This window comes from Macrosteles quadrilineatus, unplaced genomic scaffold (genome assembly GCF_028750875.1).
Source record: "Macrosteles quadrilineatus isolate MER2022 unplaced genomic scaffold, UCM_ALF_1.0 Scaffold_9__3_contigs__length_116548681, whole genome shotgun sequence".
Classification (NCBI taxonomy): Eukaryota; Metazoa; Arthropoda; class Insecta; order Hemiptera; family Cicadellidae; genus Macrosteles; species Macrosteles quadrilineatus.
Genome location: NW_026542602.1, coordinates 24,347,962 through 24,373,787, shown reverse-complemented (window position 1 = coordinate 24,373,787; position 25,826 = coordinate 24,347,962). Strand labels below are relative to the sequence as shown.

The following is a 25,826-nucleotide window of genomic DNA, read 5'->3' as shown; positions in this document are numbered from 1 at the left end:
GTGAAAAGATAGCAAACGAGGCATCGGACGTGTGAGATGTAACTAAAGTTGCTTCTACAGTAGTAACTATAACTTGTATGACTAATGTTGGTCTGTAGACGTGGATCTAACGACAGCGTGCGTGAGACGCGTGAAAAGATAGCAAACGAGGCATCAGACGTGTGAGATGTAACTAAAGTTGCTTCTACAGTAGTAACTATATCTTGTAGGACTAATGTTGGTCTGTTGAAGTGGATTTCACGACAGCGGTGCGTGAGACGCGTGAAAAGGAAGATGCTTCTACAGTAGTAACTATAACTTGTAGGACTAATGTCGCTCTGTTGAAGTGGATTTAACGACAGCGGTGCGTGAGACGCGTGAAAAGGTAGCAAACGAGGCATCGGACGTGTGAGACTACAATATTTTTTTTTATTTTGCTGATATTGAACTTATTTTTAAGAAATTGTTTATAAACTTATCAAGTCAAACACAATTTTTAAGCTGAAGGTTAAACCCTATTAATGAAGTTGCTGGGAAAATATACACACTGGCATTGAAAGAAAACCTTGATTATGGCATCTATAACAAGACAATTTACATGAATTGTTTCATTATTTCTCTTCATAGCTACAGATGGGCATATATACATTTTAACCATCAAGGATAAAACTTTTGCTACTATATCTGCAAAAGATCAATTTTTTGTTAATAAAATCACTACAATATTATATTCGTAAAGGTAACCTACGCAAGTGAACAGTTTAACGTGGGTGCGGGTTTGTATCGCAAATGTCAAAGTGGGTGAAACAACCGGAGAAAAGTTTTAATGACAGTTAAAGAGGTTCAGTGCTCGCTAGTTCAAACTAAACTCTAAATGTAGGGCCTAACGCCAACAGCAACAGGAGTCTAATGAACCGGCCAACTGACGGCGAGCTCACCTTGCCAACTTTGGTTGGAAACCTCCTCCCCCCAACCATCCAACCCCCACCCCTCCTCATAGCTACCACCCTGACATGGATTGTTACTTAACACGGGACCGTTGCGAAAACTGGAGTTGTTTACTGTATCTCATAATCGGCTTCATAGGTCTTAAAGAATCACGTCTATACACATGGGTGTATGACGTTAGGAGTTTTTGCTTTTTTGTTAGTCTACCAATGTACTCCAATGATAATTAATCGCAAAGATGTTTAAAGGAAAGCAGCTCAGGCTCCAAAGGTTTTTGAGGATATGCCGGGTATGGACCCCGTCAAATTTTCATAATTTTTATAATTAATGGAATTATATAAATCAGCAGTTGATGTTATGTCGATAAATTTGGTCGAAACTATTCCAGAAACCATTCAACTACAAAGGATTATACTAACAATAAAAATTGGTAACTTAGCATCTATTTTCTTCATAACAGTGAATATTTCATAAATTACCTATCCAAAAACGAATTCGTCGTTTATTGTTTCGTGTTTCCTATTCTTGTTCGGAGTATCCTGCTAAACAAACGACGTTATTGTCTAAATCTATTCATCCGAACCATTGTAGAATGGCGGGTTCTCACACTTCATCTTGTTTTATAGTATTTTAATAATATCGTGCAAGCATTTCATCATCGCAATAGCATAGTAATGATGTAATCATGTTTCCTCCGATAATTGGTTATAACCATTTCATCTCCATGTCATTAGCTACAATGGCTGAATATGTCTTAAATATTTTCATTATAAATAATTTCGTTGTTACTAAACGTAATTTTAATCTTTTCAAATACTAGTCTATAAAATCTTAAGTTAATTTGAGAATTAAGATTTTATTCAATTTGTATCTACACAGTTTCATGTTATTGACTCCAACTAAAACGCCACTGTTTAACTGCCATTGTCAGTACAAGCACTCCCTCTTGTTCGTGGTATCATTCATTACAAGATGAAATAACAACTAATGGCCTCCGAGCTGGCTTTAGTTCATTAGACTTGGGTAAATTGCGTTTCTCGGGGCTCTGTTGTTTGTAGCCTTTATGGCCTGAGTAAGTCCTGTAGAAAATTGTCTCCATCTAAGTTTGACACTATGAGATATTTTGTGAACTATTGGAAGTTAGTAAACGTGTGTGTAAAAGTAGAGTGAAGTAAGTGTAAGTAAAAGAGTTGCTCTATATTGTACATAGAATATAGGCTTCCCAAGAGTTAATTAATACCCTTGTAGTCATACATACACACTTCGTATTGTCTAAGAATTATCGAGCGGATTTTAGTGTTGGGATTTCTGTAATTAAAATGACAAATAACGGTTCAGGATATTACTGAAAGAATATTTACCATAAAACATGGCAATATTTACAAGATAAATTTAGCACCTCGACACTTTAATGAACGATTCATGAGAAAAGTTTTCGCATTGATTACTTGTCATTACCAGAGGCGTGTTATCAGCTGACACAACTTATAAATCTGTCACATCGACTCTTTTAACATAATTTAAATTCTGACGTCAATTACCTCGGATCTGATAGTGATAGCTAGAAGATATGGACTTTGACCACAAGACAGTGCTAAAAGTTGTTGATTGGCGAGGTTCTGACTCGGGAATTAAGCGCTTATTTGGCTAAACATCACATGACTACTAAACATTAAAATAGTTTTCGTAACCAAGCTATCTCCTTAAACACTTTTCTAAGATATCCATGAGGAAAATTTATATTGATCAACAATATTGGAGCTATCTTAGCAAAAAATATAATCCTGATTAGACAGGTACAACCCGTAGCCCACAGACAGGATTTAGAACCAATAACCCAAGTAGCGCTCTAACGATTAGGTGGGTTTCTGAATGGAAGTGTTTGTTTGACCATCAAAGATATGTTTGTTCGATCATTAGAGAAGTCACTTTATTGAAGGTTTGAAACTGGATCAATCTGTTCTTGATCTGAGTGAATAAATTTGTCACGTTTGTAACAAAGATGCTAGTATCTTCTCACCCCATTCTGCATTACTCTAACAGTACATTGTAATCAGCTTACGTGTCTGAGTGACACTTCTGTGCCAGAAGTACTGTTGATGATATTGATAACAACTAGAACAATCACGGCTATTTCGATCGTAGGAGTTGAGAGTAACGTTTTATCCTTGTGTTTTGTGGGTCCTGGTACGGTATTTACGTTTGCGGATTTGCAACACCACCTGCACTGGGCTGCGAAGTGTTGTACGTGCGTTAATCTGTTTGCGTGCTGGTTGCTACTCGGATCAGCAATTAGTGGTTGCGACGGTGCTGCTCTTTAACACGCAACTTGCGATCAGCAGCTGACGGACCGGTATTCCACTTCTCTAGGCAATATGCAAGTGGGCATACTCGCTATTCATTTCAAAAACTTCTTTGGGGAAAAACTTGACTGAATCGTATTTATTGCTAAAATGTAGGCGGGTTTTGCGTATTCTCTATGAGTTTCGTAGGGGAATATACGTGTTTGTGGTCAATTGTGTGTCCCGTTGTCGTGTTTGTCCCGTTTTTAAAAGTATTTGGCTAGTATTTTAAAAACAAACTGTGTTTCCGAAAATAAAATGGAACCAGATGCTTGAAGACATCTTACGAAGATTGGGAAATATGAGCGTCTTATGTAGGTAAATATATATGCTTGTATGTATGCAATCAACGAATATTGTCATACCAGTAACCTAAACAATTTGGTTATTGATTTTCAATCGAAAAATGCAATTTGGTTGTCATCGATTTGACACAAATTTGACATAATTCGTGTGACATGTCGTATTAACAGCGAGCAAGTAGTGCAAGTTGTAAGAAGAGAAAGCTTGTGTTAGATTAGTAAGAAGTGAATGTCCTACAATCACCCATTTTAATATATAAGTTCCCTCATTTAGTATTTTTTCATTTGCCAGATAACACCTGAGAAATGTATTAAACTCAGTGGTAAATCAATAACGAGAAATGGTATGATAAAAATTATATGATGGCGTGAACAATTGACAATCGTGTGAAGGTGAATCGTGTTTTGAACGAATGACAACGAAAATCAAGTAATGCATATCCGTTCCAAACACATATTCTTAAAATATCCCCGTGCTAGTTAAAACATAAACGTTACTAACAAGTGTATTTCACGTGAATGGGAAGGGGAGGTGCGACAGTCAAGGGGTGGTTTAAAATCCATATATATCGCGTCCAACACGCGACAAGTGTCAGAAGAAATCGGGTCGCTTATTTAGCCCAGGCTGCGTGGTTACAGAGTGAATGATCAGGGTAGGGATCGATATAGTCGTATAGACGCAACACGTATGGTCTGTAGCACGCAACAAGTCTTGCATAAATAGCAACATTGCCCTCCTTGTATGTTTAGTCTATACTTAATCTGAATCATTTTATAATAGTTGACCTAGTAAAGAGAGAAAGAATGGTCAAAGTGAAAATACGCGAAAGAGTCCGTATGTTTCTGTGGTTGCTGCTCTATCTACAAAGAGGCCAACATGAGAACACATGTTGTCTGTAGTACGACACGGGCTTTACCGAAGAAAACAATATTGTAGATAGTGAAAAAGTTGCAAAATGCTGTTTACACGTATTCAGCCAAGAAGGAAAAAAGAATTTCAATGAAAAGGTAACTAAACAATTGTTAAATTAAACACATCATAAAATCTAAGTAGATCCTTTCCAGGAAATGGTTATAATTTTGTAATACTGTAGCTGGTCTTGAACTTTTTCGATAACTTTTCCATTCGACACATCTTTTTCTCGGAAAATCCATCTAATTCTAATGTTTTCTCTCTTTTGGATGGTTGAATTTTTTTGACCGAACAATAGTAGTGCTTAGGTTTCGTTATAGATGCTGTAAACTTATAAAGATTACCTGTGTAATTGTGCGATTAAATATAGTCTTCAGTACAGAGGGAATATGTACGTGAATTTAATAACTACAGTTTCATCTTACTATAGGAATCGGGATTTAGAGAATCTGCAAACAATATGAAACTATATGTCAAAAATATGAATTTGTATGACTAACATATTGGTTACCAGTTTTTATACTAGAGAATACATTTCAGCTAATACAAAAAACGTAGAAAATTCTTTCAAGGAAATTTCGTTATCAAACTTGTAAATGAAAATTATTTTCCCCTCTATAATTTATACAATCACCGAGGAATTTGCATCCTCGCGATTTTATAATTTACTTAAAAAGTTAAAGTTGCAAATAACATAGCGTGAGAGACTACGTTGCGATCACTTGTTGCTGGTTGTGACAGTAACTGCAGAGGTTGGCTGAGTACTTCACAACCATCAGAAACACCGTTACTATCGATCACACGTCTCGGTAAATATCTTCATTGCAATGTAATATAGGTTCTGTTTATTAATAAATGGGTTAATCCGTGTTTTGCAATTTCCTCGATCTTATGTCAATGGTTTTCTGACGTAGTTTGAGTGCTTCAACCTAGCACCCTTACCCAAAAGTTACAAAACAATATGTGGTACTTTGGAACAATTAGCTCATAAACCTAAAAAATAAATACAATTTTATCGTGTGAACGTATACTTCAAATGCCACTAGTTTGATATACCCGTGCTTCTTAACGGGCGGTTTTTTCTAATCTTATCATTTACATAATTCTTATAAATTTTATCATTCTTATTCATTTCTTCATCATTTTACATATTCATCATTCTTCATACATTTCATCACTCTTATACATTTTACACACCCGCTTGTCACGCAAACAAAATCTTTCACTTTCAAAAAGATAAGAAATTTAATTAGTTGGTGACTAGGTTTTGTAACCTTATTGTATGCAGTGCCCCGATTACCAATTCAAGAAAACAGATTTTCCGTATGCTTTTTCTAGCATTTGTATCTAAAAAAAATTCCCTTTGACACAAAAAAACACTCAATTTTAGTTTTTCCGTATCAAAATTTATTTAAATTTAACCAAGTGGTTATAAGTTTTTACGATAAATTTTAATGTTTTGATTATCCTCCAATTTTTTAAGTACGGAGACAGCAAATTATCGTAGAATCTATCGTTGAACTTTGGTTATTGTAATGAGTGTGTCACTCCGATTATTTTACAACATTTTAGTCTCTGATTGTTATCCATTCGTCCTTAACCATACGAAAATAACTTCAAAAGATTTTATTCGTTTAAGAAAATTAGGTTTCTTAAACTATTTTCTTGTACTGAAAAAATGGAGTACACTGAACTAGAATAAACGGATTTTTAACGAAGATGCCTTTTATGTGGTCTTAACGTTTTTATTTTTGAGCGCAACCGATGTAATAAATTGATCAATGGCCTCAACTCCCCTCGTTATTGGATGATTATAGGTTTCCTCTATGTAACCTTAAGCGATAATTTTCCTTACAACGTCTGCGATAAATATACTTTTCCTCGAAGCATTTTTTTACTTATTGATCATTTCAATGGCCTGATTGAATTGAAACCCACCTTCAAGTTTCCTTTGGTTGAAGATTAGTAAAAATTATATCCGCTGGAGCGTGGGTTTAGAAGAGATATGCTCCCGAATGGATGTCGAATAAATTATTCACATGTTCTTTTCAAACGATTAAACGACTGTGAGTTTGTGATTTATGTGTTATTCTGTTTGTACCTTGTTTATCTAAATATTCTGCTTGATAACTAGTTATGACCCTTTTGTCAAACTTATCATAAAAATTATGACATAAAAAAGGTCATCCATTTTATCTGTTAAAATTTAATGCTAGACATACACATTTTCAATAATTATATTATGATGTCTACTAGGAATTTAATAGTTTTAATATTTATTTCCTATCACCATTAAAGCTATACATACATACATTTCCTTTAAATGTTTAAGTTTGTATTTCATGCTCAAAAAAATTATTATCAGTGTTCTAAAATACTTTTAAGCACTCTTTTAACTATTTATACTTTTGTATTCTTGTGATGATCCAACTAGTAATTTTCTCGATATTCAATAGTAAAAATATATTTATTCACCAAATAAGCAGGGCATAGTACTAGAGTACAATAAATTGAAAGATTTTATCACCAAATAAACTGAGTTTCACTAAATCAAGTCAAAGAGTTTTAGCTTTACGGAACGATGTCATGCTAAACTAATATAGAGACTAAAGCCTCTTGGATTATGAAAGTGCCCAACAATCTCTTTAATTTGATCACCCCAATTCCTCGCGTGCGTCTCCTTGGCTATATTTGATGGACAGATATTAGTTAACGTCGTATTGAAAATTATTATTAACTTCCTGTTTTTAAGCTACGAGGTCTTTCTTTGTATAATTATTTTACTATTCCCTACATCAGACACGTGTAAAACTTGGAAAGACTTCAAGCTAAATGAAGAGAGGTTGCTTATCTGTTTTCCCCCTACCCACTGTTCATACCCTCTCCCACCCCTTGCCAACCAGACTGGCAACCTGCCTACTTGTAGTACAACCGTCCAAGTATATTTACTAGCTAGTTCTTGTCTTGCATTCAACAGGCGGTATAGACATTAAACCCCGAGAAACAATGTTTAACTTGTAGCGAATAAACGGTGAATGTAAACAAAAATAAATTTTAAGTGGCGATTGTTTTGCCAAAGAATATCACTTTGGCAATGCTTGGCAATTAATTCGTTAATTTTCCCTCAACAATCAGACGGACATAAATACTTGCTAATTATTAGATCACCCCGCAAGGGGAAGATACGGCAAGAGCCAATCAAAGTAGTACAAAAATATTATGAATTACTAGTAGCAAATAATAAATTGAAAGTAACACTAATATAACATGTGCTTTGTTGAAATCGCACTGAACTATTAGTTCAATTTTCTGTCCTGCCATCTTTGCAATAAATTACTTCATTTTCCTTTCGTTGAATCTTATCAAATACGTATTTAATGAGATTTAAAGCAATATTTTCACGTTTAAAACTCCTTTTAGAATGTACAACAGGAATTAAGTTCAAAAATCAAATCAAAATCTTACCGAGACAATCCTTTTCACGTTTAAAACTACTTTTAGAATTTACAACAGGAATTAAGTTCAAAATCAAATCAAAATCTTACCGAGAAAATCCTTGACACCCTTGTATAGTTTAGTATTTCAAAGTGTCATACTGTTTGCTATCTACTACCATTGCCACTTACTGTTGTTATGCATTGCAAACCCTGATTTATTGGCTTTTACATTGAAGCTTTTACACAATACATCATGTCCTGGCCTGACAGACATTCGTTCATGAATGTAAACCCAGCTACAATGTTATCTGTTGAACTAATCACGTATAGATTGAAGTAATTGTATCACAATGAAATCAATACCATTAACATCGTGTTAATTTGATTGCTAAATAACAGTTGATGCAAAACAGTTCTGTTACGACGCGATGATTAGTTAAAATTTGACCTTGTTAGTTTATCATGTGTAAAACCCCAGATTTTACACCTCACCCCTCTGGCCTATGTATAGTGTACTTGCATTTCAGTATGTACCCAGATTCTCCCCTGACCTCTCTGGCCTATGTATATTGTACATGCATATCATAAAGTACCCAGATTTTACTTCTGACCCCTCTGGCTTGTGTTTGCATATCAGTATATACCCAGATTCTCCCCTGACCCCTCTGGCCTATGTATAGTGTACTTGCATATCAGTATGTACCCAGATTCTCCACTGACCCTTCTGGTCTAAGTAAAGTGTATTTGTATAGTGTGTGTCATTATATAACCAGATTCTCCTCTGACCCCTCTGGCCTATGTATAGTGTACTTGCATATCAGTACGTACCTGACCATTTTGACCTATGTATAGTAAATGTGGGTGTCAGTAAATACTCAGATTATCCCCTGACCATTTTGACCTATGTATAGTGTACTTGCGTGTCAGTGTATACCCAGATTATCCCCTGACCATTTTTTCCTATGTATAGTGTAGGTGCGTGTCATTATATACCCAAATTCTCCCCTGACCATTTTGACCTATGTATAGTGTAGGTGCGTGCCAGTAAATACTCAGATTCACCCCTGACCATTTTGACCTATGTATAGTGTACTTGCGTGTCATTATATACCCAGATTCTCCCCTGACCATTTTTTCCTATGTATAGGGTAGGTGCGTGTCATTATATACCCAAATTCTCCCCTGAACATTTTGACCTATGTATAGGGTAGGTGCGTGTCATTATATACCCAGATTCTCCCCTGACCATTTTTTCCTATGTATAGGGTAGGTGCGTGTCATTATATACCCAGATTCTCCCCTGACCATTTTTCCTATGTATAGTGTAGGTGCGTGTCATTATATACCCAAATTCTCCCCTGACCATTTTGACCTATGTATAGGGTAGGTGCGTGTCATTATATACCCAAATTCTCCCCTGACCATTTTTTCCTATGTATAGGGTAGGTGCGTGTCATTATATACCCAAATTCTCCCCTGACCATTTTTTCCTATGTATAGGGTAGGTGCGTGTCATTATATACCCAAATTCTCCCCTGACCATTTTGACCTATGTATAGTGTAGGTGCGTGTCAGTAAATACTCAGATTATCCCCTGACCATTTTGACCTATGTATAGTGTACTTGCGTGTCATTATATACCCAGATTCTCCCCTGACCATTTTTTCCTATGTATAGGGTAGGTGCGTGTCATTATATACCCAGATTCTCCCCTGACCAGTTTTTCCTATGTATAGTGTAGGTGCGTGTCAGTATATACCCAGATTCACCCCTGACCGTTTTGACCTATGTATAGTGTAGGTGCGTGTCATTATATACCCAGATTCTCCCCTGACCAGTTTTTCCTATGTATAGTGTAGGTGCGTGTCATTATATACCCAAATTCTCCCCTGACCAGTTTTTCCTATGTATAGTGTAGGTGCGTGTCATTATATACAGTACCCAAATTCTCCCCTGACCATTTTGACCTATGTATAGTGTAGGTGCGTGTCATTATATACCCAGATTCTCCCCTGACCAGTTTTTCCTATGTATAGTGTAGGTGCGTGTCATTATATACCCAAATTCTCCCCTGACCAGTTTTTCCTATGTATAGTGTAGGTGCGTGTCATTATATACCCAAATTCTCCCCTGACCAGTTTTTCCTATGTATAGTGTAGGTGCGTGTCATTATATACCCAGATTCTCCCCTGACCAGTTTTTCCTATGTATAGTGTAGGTGCGTGTCATTATATACCCAAATTCTCCCCTGACCAGTTTTTCCTATGTATAGTGTAGGTGCGTGTCATTATATACCCAGATTCTCCCCTGACCATTTTGCCCTATGTATAATGTACTTGCGTGTCAGTATATACCCAGATTTGACCCCTGGCCATTCTGTCCAATATCCCAGAGTGGACGTAGAGCTGTTCGGCGTCGCCTTGTACAAATTGGATTACTCCATCCCACCCTCATGCTTCCAACAGCCTTCATCTGCCTTAAAACATCTTGTTTGTAATTGTGTTGTGACTGTTTTTAACTTTGTTTTACTGGCTCGTTTTTTTTATTGTGTTTTGATCAATGCTTTAAAACCAAATGGAATAGTTATTATGGGTATATAATTGGATTAAAACTGTTTTGAATTATGTTTTTATGTTTACTAGATTAACCTTTCAACTATATAAAAACAAAAACGGGATTAGGTTATGTAGAAATGTGTGTATATTTTCGACCAACCTTAACTAGGTAAGATAGCCCTGCTTCCATTAGTATTGTATCCTAATACATTGCTACACGTCCTCCTAAACTTTTACAGTCGTTTCAAAAGTGTTGTACATTCATTGGAATCCGTCAAAGTCTTACATGTAAGTCATAGTAAATAGGGAAAAAATTATCTATTATATTTTCTGCAGTTTCACCAATACGATTAATCTGAACATTAATCCTTAGTACACATTTTTCAAAGTTTTTGCATGAATCCAATCGTTAATTTCCTTTCACAAAATTATTCCTCTAGTGTGACGTAAAATTTCAGTCGTAGGTTTACTGCGAAGGGATAGGTGTAATCATAGATGATAGTTAATTTAATTAAATTAAACGCTCACTCTACCTGTTTGTCAGTTTACCGTACTGTAAGCAGTGCCATCAGACAGTACCTAACATTGTGACCCCGACCCCAGGGAACAGTGACGTATGAGGTCGGAAGAGGTCACGCAGCCCCCCTAACCCCCTTCAAACCTCCCCCCACCAGCATGACCCCCCCCCCACAAACTCCCGGGACAAGGCAAGTGTGAGGCGTTGGAGTGGCTCTTGTCTTTGATTGAATGAGAATCCATTTTTCATGAATTCATTTTACAACGTATACACCTCGGCGCAAAATAGTATGGAGAGTTGTATTCTGATTGTTAACTATCCTCACAGTTGGTCGTATTATTTTTGGTGAAATTTGAATTGTTAATATCATTAATTTATTCAAATAAATCGTTCTATTCCCATCGAACTGCTAAAATTGTTTCTGCAAAACATTTTCATTAAGCTTGTCAAGTAATTGGACGATGTGAAAAGGCAGGAAATTTTTTTGTGTTATTGTCAGGAATTATTGTCAAACATGTACAGTTAAAAATATATTCTGCACATGTATGTAATTAATTTGTGGGTGACCTTTTCGTATCAGTAAAAATTTGCAACCCAATAATACTGTTGTAAAATTTTGTTTTATACTCCGCTCACAAAATGTATGTGTTTTGTGTGTTTTTTTTTTTTTTTTTTTTTTTTTTTTTTTTGGAAGACATCTACCCAGATTTGACCCCTCCAATTGTAACATTAGCTTATCAGCTGAAGTTTGCCAAAACTGCAATCAGCTGCATACATTAAACACAAAATGTATGGGAAGGTGGGGGAACTTTCCCTCAAAAAGCCGATTCATTTAACTCTTGTTGATATAAATAACGCTGGTTTAGTACTATATCAGGCAAATTATACAGAAAAGTGTACAACAAACCCATAAACATACAGTGTCTGACTAGAATGATTGTTGGGAACAAATTTATAACCACTAGAACGACACGTAAACCAACAAGAAAAGCTCGGTGTTCTGTTATTACAGTTACAATTTACTAGATGCGTATCTGCACGGAAAGCCACGCCGCGAGGGTCATAATGTCTCTTAATGTTGCGAATTAACAAACGCCGACTCCTACATAACGTTTTCTCCCCAGGCATTATCTTTATCGGTTGTTCTACTGTTCACTTAGAACTGTTCACTGAGTTAGAGTATCCTAAATGTATGCGTTCGTAATGTTTTTAAACTGTAGGACTCACTTTCAAAAATATTTTAAGGAATCTTTTATTTAAGTATGTGTTTTCCTGACAGCTTTTATGGAGTATTTTGTGAGGATGTAATTTCGTGGATTGCCCACCCATAGACCGCGTTTGTGTATTTTTTGCTTGGCTTTTGGCTAAAATCATATTGTAAAGTGATAGTTGGGCAAAAGATATATTCAAATCTATGTCACACAGTTTTTCGTTGATAGGTCTGTAATGTACCAAAACCCCAAAAATGTAGGTATGCACTAAGATCCTAAACGAGTCATATTTAACGATTTGTGGTGGTTGATCTGTTATAGATGTTTATTTATAACGGTTTTGTAAAATACAATCGGGTCTCATACTTTAGGGACCGACGAATTTTATATGCACTTTTAGCATAAATAAAGGCATTTTCACAATTTGAACTTTTATGGTTACAAACTTGAATTTAAAACACGTACATTTGAAATTTGAAGATCATTTAGCCATAACTCCAACAATAATTAGTGTACGAATTTTGCAAACGGAACCAAAAGAGTAGTAACTAGTTTTTATTACCACCCTTTACTGGGGTATAGGTCAAGGGTGATAGCTAAAAAATATAATGATCATCCCCAAGCAAAAGATCCTGATGTAACAAAAGTAATTTTTTCAACAATATATCTTCACACAGTTGAGAGGTATATTTGTGGGAGGTGTCTTTAACACTTGCAATACCATTACAGATGTAGCATTACTCCACACGCCCAACCCCCCACACAGTCACACAGTCACACACCAGGACCCACACATATCTTATCAGTGTGTCTCCCTTATCAGGAACCAGTGTTGCCAGTGTCAGTGTTGTGTTGTGTGGCGTCACTGGATACATGGCCTCCGGTAAAACTGCCAGGTAAGTTTGATTTATTTGGTATTCTGTGTAGACAATTGTTTCTGAGTTTACAGATAGCTGTTCACCAATCTTAAATAGATTTTTTTGTTAGTTCCTAATGTAATTTGAATCTTATTTACTCCACAGAATATTAAGGATTGAATATATGCATCAAACATTGTTTACTCGTAGTTTAACCATAGTTGAAGCCTGGTCACCAATTATCACGTCCAGGCATTGGAACACAAGTATTTCAAAATAGCTTATTAAGAAAAGAAACACGAACTTTACTGTCTTAAATTTGAACTCGTTGTACAAAATTATAAATAAAATTAGTGGTTCGTAAATGGTTTAAGTTTGGTGGACAGCTAATGGAATTTCCCAGTGTTTAAATGTCCCTCATTCCTTACATACATTTTAAATATGTTTTACTTACACCTTTATTTACTCTTTTAATTCCATAATTTAAAAATTTCTTTTAATCACATGCTTAAACTAATTGTTTTTATTACTTATTCTTACTGATTTAGTTAGAAAATGATATTAGAATAGGAATGCTAGCTATCAATAGTAGGCTAGGCTATGTATTGGGTAGGTTCTATTGCAAAGAAATAATTAAAGTATCGACGCCGTTCATCCTACGTTATACAATACCCGCAGCACATTGCTGTAGCTAAATCACGGAAAACGCCGTTCTTTATTATTACACAGTTGATCCATTTCTCACTACAATTTTAATCCATGATTGTATATTTGATTAATCTCCAAACGTGCAAAATAGTTAACTACTTAATTTGTATACGAATTGAGATTGTGTGTTTAATTAAACAGCTTACATATAACTAAATTTAGGTCCCGCAACCAATTCAACGTCCTTAAAATTAATGTACACCCGTTCTTCTAACTCCTAATAACTAAACAATTTCTATTTCTAATAGGAATAACAATTTTTTTCTAGAAATGTTATTCCTCAAAAACTCAGATGTAACGGCATAATGTAAGTGCACCAAGGAAATCACCGCCAGGGGACCGGGTTAATAGGGTGCATTAGGGCAGCATTACATTAGGGTAGGTGGGTCACCACTTGCCGTTATATTTCCGATTCAACCGCCTGCCATTCCTGTCATAATGAACTCAAAATGCGTTGTAGCCGGTGAACATTTCTCGAGTGATAATACTTTGCTAGGAGGGTTTTTTCAAATTGTTTTGTTATTTTTAGACACAAAACGGAGTTTTAAAGTAGATTTTTACTTAACATGAATCTGTTGTTCGAAGGAGAAATGGAACGTAATTTTTATAATGATCCTAAAGTATGGCAGAGGTAACTCGATAGCTATCCACTAGTATCGAAGATGAAAAGTGGATGAAGAAAATAAACACTTGAGAAGGGATATATGTCGATCTGTTGATCCTAAGACACACTAATACAATCTGGCAGCCTGCCACTGCACAGCACTACCAACCTTATACCGCTAAATTATTTGGCCTACTCAGCATCTTATGCTTTACATCTTCCCCTATACAGGGTGGCTGAAAAGTTACTTGCACCCCCCCTTAACTTTTCAACCAATTGAGATATTTGAAATCGGTTTGGGGCAACCTTCTTAGATATGAGAGGCCACAATAATTATGGTCAATTTTGAAAATTTTGCCCTTAGGGGTAGTGGGGGTAGGGGATAGCTTAAAATTTTCAAATGACAAGTATAGTCGAGTTTGGTATCATTTTACAGGTCTTGACGAAACATAAACATTGACATAAAGAAAACCAAAATCGGCTCACTAATAACAAAATGGCGCCCTAAAACGTTTCAAATCCAAATAACCATGAGCGTGGCAAAAAATTAACTTGCACCCTCTTTAACTTTTTAACTATTTGAGGTATTTGAAATCGGTTTGCGGCAACTTGTTTGGACATAAAGGGCTATAATAATTATGGTCAGTTCTGAAAGTTTTGCCCTTAGGGGTAGCGGGGGTTGGGGGTAGCTCAAAATTTTCAAATAGCAAGTATAGTCGAGTTTGGTATCATTTTGTAGGTCTTGACGAAACATAACAATTAACATAAAGAAAATAGAAATCACAACATTAATAAATAAATGGCAGCTAAAAATGATTGAGACAATGGTTATTTGAAGTATTTTTGAGCTGCCATTTTGTTATTAGTGAGCCGATTTTGGTTTTCTTTATGTCAATGTTTATGTTTCGTCAAGACCTGTAAAATGATACCAAACTCGACTATACTTGGCATTTGAAAATGTTGAGCTACCCCCTACCCCCGCTACCCCTAAGGGCAAAATTTTCAAAATTGACCATAATTATTGTAGCCTCTCATATCTAAGAAGGTTGCCGCAAACCGATTTCAAATATCTCAAATGGTTGTAAAGTTAAGTGGGGTTGCAAGTTACTTTTCAGCCACCCTGTATAACTGGAGTTCATGGATTCAGAGAATAGATTAGTCGTTATTTTGGTTCTCTGTATGACGCACATTAATAGAATCTTCTTACCTGACTCTGTCCACCCTTGCCAATCTTGTACCACAAAATAGCACTGGTCACTTCTTGGAAATTGAACACTTATGAGGGATCATGTTGTGATTTGTCTGTCCTTACATGACTCACCACTACAATCAAGCAACACTCTACTGAAGAATACTACCGTTCCTAGGTCCAAAAATGATAATATTCAGCATGTCTTCTGATTCATACCGTAAATTATTTTAAGTAAACACTTGTAAGGGAAGATATGTCGATCTGTTGATCTTCATTACAAACTATCACACTCATTCATTTCTGAAAAAGGCTGTAAAATGGAAAAACAATCCTCCTATTGCTCTTAGTGTACCAACTAAACAACACTAAATTCCCCTTATGTCATTCTGCACCTTTAGTGTTGCCCCCTCTGGTGATATACCTACGCAATCTCACAGCTTTCCGCACCCAATGTACCTGACAGGGATGACATAAATGATACGATATTTTCCAAAAACTACTGGACTCGAGTATTATCTTTTGGCTTAAAATTCGTTGCGCTTTGTGGTGACTTTCAAGATCGTTATTTCAATTAGATTTTTCTTTTAGTTAGAGTGAAATAGCAAAGTCTAACCCTTTTACTTTCTTTCTTTTATTTCAATTAAATCCACTTATTTTGTTTATGCCTATAATTTTATTTTGTTTAAAGTATAAATGTCTAGTGTATAAAACATTAGTTTAGCTAATTGCATGGTAGATATAATATTGACATATGAGAAAGTGCCACGGTTTTGTTTATTACTGTTGATCAATTGTAACGGTTTTTGCATTTACATGAATGGTTATAAATAAATTTCTTGCAGGTTATAGCGGTAAGTATTTTGAAAACATTTAAATTAAATTTTACTTTGATGTAATGTATTCTAGTAAGTTCTATATTATTTTTTCATTGTTTTATGACATGTAAAATGTATAATATTTAGGTTTACTGATTACTATTAAGAAATTTTTTTTAAACGAAGAAAATTATCTCCTCTACGTACATCTGCTAAATTGATCTTTTTAACCTTCGAATATTTAGGAAATAGGAATCATTAATTTACTTATATCAACCCTTATTCACAAAAATATACGAGTACATGACTTTAAAAAAATGCAAATGAAGAAGTTAAGTTATTTTGTTAAATAATTATGAGAACAAACTTCGAGATTTATAAATGTCAAAACACGTAACTTGTTACTGAAACTGTGTGTCTGCAAAATCTCCTTTGAACATCCATTTTAACCTTTTAATTCTTAAGTATTTCGTAGTATTTTCTTTACAAAATTATTCAAGGCATCTAAAAGTAAAACAACAGCGTCTATGCGTATAATCCCTTAACTTAGAGAATTGAAGGCTTTATGACAGATGTATGCACGAGTAAATTCGTATTTAGCTTCTACGAGTTACGTATATCAAAATCTCATATGTACATACATTTACAATCTTCGAACTTAGAGTTGCCAACTAGTGTTCCCCCCACAAACGACCTATGAGTTCAAATAACAACGTCTAAGGATTAATTCCGTCCTATAAAGGACAAGGGGATGTTAACATCTCGTTACACGGTTTGCATAATTGGACCATCGTTGGAGAATTCATTCGCCTGAATCCTTACACTTTGACCGCTCGACTGGAAACACCGCTCGCGCCCTGCGAGGGGTGGCTACGTGCCATCTTGTTCCGCTCTATGAGCGCGCTAGAAATATGAGTTTCATTCGCCAAACTCGTCCAGTTGGTTTATATTTGTTTAAAAAAATAACTAAATCTAATAAACGTTGAGTTCAAAATGAAAATATTTAACAGTATCATTCAGTGTGCCAATTATATTTAGAAAAAGTTAATGCATCTCTCTTCACAGAGCTATATCCAAGGATGTTAGTTCTCCTCAACTGAATCTATAAACTTAATATCACAAACACGATGTCTTAAAAAAACATATTATTTAAAAATGATCATGTTTTCTTAAATGTTATTTTTTTATTGACGAAGTTATATATTTTTAAATTAAAGATAACGGCATTATTTGTTTTGCGTCAAAAATAAGCTTTGAACCCAATTAAAATTTACAAATTGTGCACAGGCCCCCTCCGTAGGCCTACTTATTTTGTTTTACTTAAGGTTAGTAGAGTAATGATAAAACGTAAGACTTGCTGTTGGATAGGGAAATGGTAAAATTAAAATTATAAAAAAGAAACCATGTTGACTTGAGCAATAAAAACAATGTAATGAAAAAGTAAACAGAAAGAAATAATAACATATGATAAATAAATATACACATGTTAAATGCAGATCAAGGGGAAAAAGTCTTGAACATACTGCCCGCCTTAAAGCAACGAAGTGCTTTAACCAAAGTCAAGAAATGGTGTTTCACGTTGTAGTCTGGTGGAGCAGTCACGCTTCTTTTGGAGGGACACTATTTCATCTCCAAAGGTGGCTTGTGGAACATGATGGAAGATCTTGAGACGAGCTTTGGAGATTTCAGACGATGAGAGAGGACCACTGAGACGGTCATTTTGATGACGACAATTGTGAATGAAGCGGTTAAGAAGAGTGACAATGCGTTGGAGTTTGTTCCACGATGAGTAGGCAGAAAGAAGTTCCAATTCCTTTTGAGGAGCTGATGTAAGGACAACTAAAGGTGTCTTCTTGATTTCTTCTGACGAAAAGAAGTCCTCAGGAATGAAGCGCGAGGTAGGCCAATGACAAGTGGGGAGCTTAAGCCAAGGAGAGCCTGTCCACCAGAGCAGATGGTTGACAAGCAGGGAAGCAGAAATTCCTCTTGACGCACAGTCTGCAGGATTATCAGTACTTGATATGTGTCGCCAAGAGTCGATGGGAACAAGTTCTTGAGTTTGAGAAACCCTGTTGGCTACATATGTCTTGAGTTTGTAGGGTGGAGTCCGTAACCATGTCAAGACTATCGAGGAGTCACTCCATAGATATATATTTTTGATGGCAATTTTATCTGAGAAGAAAGAATGACAATGTGCTACTAATTGCGCGAGAAGATGAGCAGCACAAAGCTCAAGGCGAGGAAGAGTTACTCTTTTGAGAGGAGAGACACGAGTCTTTGAGATTATTGGGTGAATGATGGTGTCACCATTAGACAGCGGAAATATACGACAGCAGCGTAGCCACTCTCTGACGCATCTGCGAAGCCATGTAATTCCACGGTGCATGACAGGGAAAACTGTAACGCTCGAGGAATAGAAATTTGAGATAAATATTGAGTATCGATTAGGAATGAATGCCATTTTTCGGCGAGGTTAGTGGGCAGGGGATCATCCCAGGATAAGCCTGTGGTCCATAGTAACTGCATAAAACATTTTGCTTGCATGATGCAGGGAGCGAGAAATCCACAAGGATCGTAGATTTTTGCTATGATGCTCAAGATCGAACGTTTTGATGGATGAGGGTCCATAGGGAAGTTAAGGTTGTAAGTGAAGCAGTCAGAGTGGGGAGACCAATGTAGGCCAAGTATTGTGAAGTGTGGCTGTTCAGAATCTTGGAGAAAGACGGGAGTCTCAAGATGCTCCTTGGGGAAAGCTTGTAGAAGACGATCAGAGTTGGAGACCCATTTACGTAATTCAAATCCTCCTTTTCGTAACAGGTTGACCAATTGATCTTGAAGTTTCAAGGCCGTTTCCTCAGTATCCGCACCAGTGACGATGTCGTCAACGTAGGTTTGCGTTCTTAGTACTTGCGCTGCCTCGGGAAAGTAGTCACCTTCGTCGTCAGCGAGTTGGTGAAGAGTCTTTATTGCTAGATAAGGCGAGCTATTCATACCATACGTCACGGTGTTCAGCTGGTAGGTAGTAAGAGGTTGAGAGGAAGTTTCACGCCAAAGGATGAGTTGAAATTTTCTATCGTCAGGATGTATTTGGATCTGTCGATACATTTGACGGATATCACAAGAAAAAACAATATTGTGTCTTCTAAAATGCATAAGTATGTCACAAATATTGGATTGGAGCTTGCGTCCAGTAAGCAGAATGTCATTGAGAGAAACCCCTGTGCTTGTTTTTGCACTAGCATCAAATACTGTTCGGAGTTTGGTTGTACTACTACTCTCTTTAAGAACCCCATGATGAGGGAGAAAGTAGTGTGGAGAGGGAAGAAGGGAATCTTGACATATGGTCATATGGTCAAGAGAGATGTAATCATCTATGAAGTCGTGGTAAAGCTGAGAGAAGCGTGGTTGGACTGCGAATTTTCGCTCGAGAGAGTGAAATCTGCGTTCAGCAAGCGGTTGAGACGCTCCAAGAGGGGGGTGAGCTTCCTTGAAGGGAAGACGAACGATGTATCGTCCTTCAGAGTCTCTGGTGTGCGTAGACTCGAAGTTTGCGTCGCAGAGTTCTTCTTCTTCAGTTCTCTTTTGACAATTTGGAAGTTCTTCCTGAGTCCAGAATCGCTGAAGTGAGGAATGAAGGTCCACATCATTAGATGAATGAAGGGAGATGGTGTGACTGATTAAGTTTGAACATTGTGGTGTGGAATTCGTGGGTATTTCACCGGGTGCAGAACCCATCACGATGTATCCAAAATGAGTTCCTATTACGTGGGGCATATGTTGGCCAAGAGAGTAATTTTCATGAGTTAGTAACTTAGGGAAGAGAGAACAACCAAGCACGATATCAATGCGTCCTGGCAGGTGAAATGATGGATCAGCTAGACAAAATCGTTTAGTGAGCGATAACACTTCCGGAGAGACTGGAACACGAGGTAAGTCTACAGTCAATTTGTCTAAAATGAGCATTGAATGTTGCGGAGATATGAGAAGTCCAGAAAGAGTTTCAAGATTGAGGTAAGTTTGCCCATTACTCTTAGCTGCATTTTGGCCAAGTCCAGAAAGTTGAACATTTGACTTGTAGCGTCGAGCGTTTAAAAGTTGAGCTGCTCGTTCGGTGATTAAGTCACACATGGAACCGGAGTCAAGTAAGGCACGGAACACATGAGATGTGCCTTGACCTGAAGTGACCTTTATCAAAAAAGTTCCTAAGAGTATAGTGGAGTTTTTAAAATGTGACTGAGAGTGATCTTGTGAAGTTGAAGTCATTGAGGTTTGAGTAGGCTCATGTGGGTAACTCACATTTGCATTGACAGGCTTAAAATGATTTTGATCAACAAGAGGTGCAGGGAAATGTAACAAAGTGTGATGTTTCTTGTTACATGTACGACATGAAGTTTGTGAATGGCAATCTTTGAGGTTATGATGGCCTAGACAGGAGACACAGCGATGATTTTCTTTGACGAGGTTATGTCGCTCATGCGGAGATTTATTTTGAAACACACTGCAGGCATAGATCTTGTGTTCGTTTGAGTTACATGCAAAACACTGCCAATGAGTCGGTTTTTTGATGCTGGTTGAGTGAGATGACTGATGGGGGGAAGTGTGGGTCGTGGCCATAGCAACGTTTCTTGAGCGAAATTGTACTTGCTTTTGTGTAGTGTCTTTGGGTGCATGAGCAAAAGTGTTATTAATTTTATTCAGTGTGGGAGCGCTGTGTAGATTTGCATCCTCAGCCTGAGAGCATTCAGTGTTCAGATATTTTATTATATCTTTGACCTCGGGAAGTGAGTGAGAATTCGGCTGATTTTCGGTTGAAGACCGGAACATTTCAAGCTTTTTGCGTAAATCAGCATCCATCTTACGCAGGAGCAGTGCGGAGAGAAGGGGATTATTATTTGTAATGTCACATTCCAAAGCTTTTAAAGCTTGCGTGTGTTCAGTGAAACAATTTACAAAATGGCGAAGTCCTGTTATAGTAAATGCATTAATGGTAGGAAGGTCCAAAATGTGATTGAGGTGCAAAGATTGTAAGCGGCGTTCATTGTGATATCTATCACGGAGGAGATTATATGCAACCAAATAGTTAGCTTCAGTAAGATTCAAACTTTTGACTAAGTCGAGGGGTTCTCCGTTAAGTACACTTAAGAGGTACTGAAATTTCATGACACTGGAAAGCGATGCGTTGTGGTGTATTGCAGTATCAAACAAATTTATAAAACTTGTCCAAGTTAGTGGGTCACCGGAGAATTTTTGTAAATCCAATTTTGGAAGGCGTACTGCTTGCGAAATCGGTGTTTGGTGAAGAGAAACGGAAGAAGAGTCACTTAAGATAGCAGAATTTGAAGGTTCAGGATGGGACATTAAGAACTCAATAGTAGCCACGATATGAGAAAATAAACTTTCAATTTCATCCAGGTCTTGAGACAATGTCTCGTCAGAGATAGGATCCTCTTCTAAGACTAAAACACGTTGCACATTGTTGTCGAATTCTTCTTTTCTTTTACGAATTTCATTTAAATGAGCATTAAGTTGTTTAATTTGAATAGGGGTGAGTTGTTCCGTTGAGGTAGAGTATTCATCAACAGTATCTTTAAGTTTATTAAAACGAGTTTTAATTAGAGATGTTGAGCGAGTGTAGGTGGATGATTTAAAATCGGAAGTTTTAGGAGCCATTGTAGTAGTAGAACACAAAATTTACCAGCAGCACACAAAGGTCTTGAAAACACAAAATCTCAGTTTGAAGTCAAAACAATGAATTGTACATCAAAGATACAGTACAGATAATAAGTTTCTTTCAATAAAGTCTTTAACTAAAAGGAGGAATGTATAGTCTATTAAGTGCACAAAAAATTAATAAACTTGAGCTTGTTTGATTGATTGGCACCAAAAATATAGTATTTTAAGTAAGTAAAGAGTTCATTTGTTCATCTGAATCCAAAAACATTATAATAAGGTAAACTTCAAAAACAACAAATTAGTAGTGGACTGTAAGTAAACTGAGTAGAACATTTAGATTATAAATGGGGTAATGTTAACAAGGAATGAATATAGTTACCAGGTTTTCATCCGGCTGCGAATTAGGACCAAATGTTGGATAGGGAAATGGTAAAATTAAAATTATAAAAAAGAAACCATGTTGACTTGAGCAATAAAAACAATGTAATGAAAAAGTAAACAGAAAGAAATAATAACATATGATAAATAAATATACACATGTTAAATGCAGATCAAGAGGAAAAAGTCTTGAACACTTGCAGTTGATAACGTTAAGATGGGAGGTTCAGGGGCTATCCAAAAAGTCTAAATTCGTCAACACCTGCTACTTAGTTAATACGCAATTTTGTAAGTATTTATCGTGTATTTTAGTTCCAAGTATGTTTCTCATAAAGACAAATCTGAATTTTCAACCAAACCTAATTAGTTTATCGTTTATACGATACGATGCCCTTGCTTTGTTACCAAAGAGGTCCAGTTACTAACCTAGGTAGCCTGGCGACTATACAGAATAGCAATCCTTTATGTCAAAGAGATGAAATTCTCCTCTCTTTAAAGCTTAAGTCGGATTCCTAGCGTTCCTTTGTTGTGACGGCGCTGCATGCCAAAGTAGTTTTTAACAAGTAAGCAGACTTTGGCAATCTTGCAACATTAGTTTCGTGAGGGGTGATTAGATGTGTAAACAAAATCTTATAACGAAGTATATCCATTTGAAACCTACAACGAACCCTATTTCCTATTGTAACAAAGGCTAGTGTAAAGGGACGTCAATTTTTAATCCTTGTAATAAGTGGTACACATGTCAGTAAAAGAGTTATAAACAAAGTTAAATGAGTTTTAAGTCGATGCGTGAACTAAATAAGACTGTATACATATCAAAAATCTGGACAAGAGACTAGATAGAAATGAATAAGTTTGTAGCTTTGTGAAAAATAATGTCGAGCGCAAATATTGTGGACGCAAGTAAGATAGATTGAACATAAACAGCGAAGTACAGTACAAATATACACTAAGCAACAGGATTGACCTGAATGTAAAATGATGTTTGAATACATACAAAATCAAATCCATACCTAACTTAACCGGTATGAATTTATTCAATTTGATGTAGAATGGTCACTTTAAAAAATAAACTGACACTGGCGTTAAAACGTTGAAAAAATACATGAAAGCGATCTCCTCTAATCGAATTGAAGAGGCATTTAAATCACCTTTAAAAATCATTACACCAGTGTGGAATTCATACAATTATATTTTTACGTTAACTTCTAGTTACTCTCTCTTTATTAAATCTAGCGATTTCGATTGTTTGTAAATCATAATGCATGTGTACACCTCTTTTATTGTAACAGGTTAGGTAAAATATTATTAATTATGTTTGTGACTATCAAGCTTTTTGTTATAAATATGAAACGAAGGCAAGTCAGAGATAGTTATTGCATGAGTGTCAAGTTACTAGTCATATCCAAGTCTTGAAAGCACATACAACCTAGCTCCATCGTGTTCCTGTCATATTTTATCGAGTTCCGTCCTTGACAAATTTTAGTTTTTGCAAGGCCTCTTTTACATTTGTTCTTCCTGGTGCTTTTTAACTTTATCAATTGATATGTGATAAGTATTTCTTACAACTACTATTTTATCACTAATGAACAAAACCTACACAAAACGGATCACGGATTGTATATAAAATATCAAATCAAATCAAATCAAAATCCTTTATTACGTATAAAATAGACAATATTTACAAAATGTAATACATGCAATAGAAATAGGTTTTAAAATGTATAACTAAAAATAAACGAAATTAATCCCACATGGGATAACCCGTGCGTGGGAGTGAGTCGTATGATGTTTGATTAGAAAGAATTGAGAAGATTTGATAACAAAAACAGGTACTTCTAATAATTACTGTGCGGGCTAGACTCCAAAGCGCCAGCGGAGTCATGACATAGTAGATTAGGCCCACTATGTACTTTTAATCTACCATGTAGATAACAACTATCAGTGTCACAATGACATACCCCACCCCTAACCCCTAATATTTTTAAATATTATATTAACAACTACACTTTACTTAAATACAGACTGGGAATGTGCATAAAAGATGCTATTGGGTTTTATTAATACCTAGGCTTCACGTGCAGTGTGAGAATCCATCCATGTTTTCGGTGTCAGACGCTAAAAGATTAAATTTGCTGCCAGACGTTTCACCCTTTTCGCGAATAAAAAACTGCATGTCATATTTTGTGGAGATATTGGTTAGCGTACATGCCCTAGATAAGGCTTCTATCAGTATCATTAATAGTCACTTATTCAATAGAAGCGCACATTTATATTTTTTACTCCCTTATTAAGTGTTCTTTGTACATGTTTCTACATTTCTTGGTAGTGTGACAAACCTCAATTTTCCGTACTAATATTTACCGAGAAGCATTACCAATAATATTTTTCAGTCAGAATTGTAGGCCTTCCCTATAATGTGCTTAGTAAAAAAAAATTGTTAACCTATGAGGGGTATGCAATTCCATGTTTTCGCCCAATACAAAATTAAATTCAGTTTAGATGTGAAAAAATGTGCTACGCAATTTACTTTGATATAAGAGAACATTTATGACATAAACGAAATCCATGCAGTGCCGATGATTAAAAACATACATGTTACGGGTATCTAGTACTGGGAATATATTCTAGCAGTATCCACAACCGCTTCATACCTCATACAAATTAAATACACTTCTATCAATTGAGAGTAAAAAGTTAAACATATAAATGCATACAGAAACGTCATTATACCGTGCAATTGGCTACCATAAAATAGTGCAAAATCTGAAACATCATCACAGAATATGTTCACTTTGATTGAAAAAAAAAACACAGTTGCAGATTACAAGCGTGCAACACACACGTTACCGTCAAAAGTCTAGTTTGATTACACTGTGAACCAAATTCAATTATATGACACGTCGATTGTTTAAATCCCGGGAAATTACTCCGTGTTCAATATTTGATGAAAACTAAAATGAACTGAATCTTTGCTCTTTGGAAAAGGTTTGTTTTATTGAATATATTAATTTGAAAGTAGCTGTTGCAACAAATCAGTTTTAGTGTTAGGGTTCCCAGAAGCTAAAATCTATGGTTCTAATAAAAATAATCTCATTTTGATTACTTGTTTGTAGAACCAGAACCGTATTTATTTATATTATTTGAGACTCATCACGTAGTTCAGTATTTATATCATGTAGTTATACAGTACGTGTATAAGTGTATTTTTGAACATTAAAACCGTGACGTTCATACTAAGTATCTAATAATATTAAAAATAGTTTTTGCCTGTAAATGCACATCAGATCGTTATAGAAATAGTACAATAAAATATGTTTTGAACCAAAAAAATTTGCATAACCAAGGAATGTGGTACAAATGTTGGGTGTACCTTCCTTTTGAACATACTAAAA

At 35.9% G+C, this 25,826-nt stretch overlaps 1 protein-coding gene across 1 annotated transcript in view; it reads left to right on the top strand.

Annotated features, from left to right (window-relative positions):
* LOC129003288 (uncharacterized) overlaps positions 1-25,826 on the top strand; it is a 144,275-nt gene that overhangs the window by 4,942 nt on the left and 113,507 nt on the right. Inside the window, exon 2 of the mRNA XM_054431578.1 lies at positions 13,028-13,100. The gene's annotated coding sequence lies outside the window, so the exon portion shown is untranslated. The remainder of the gene's footprint in view (positions 1-13,027; positions 13,101-25,826) is intronic.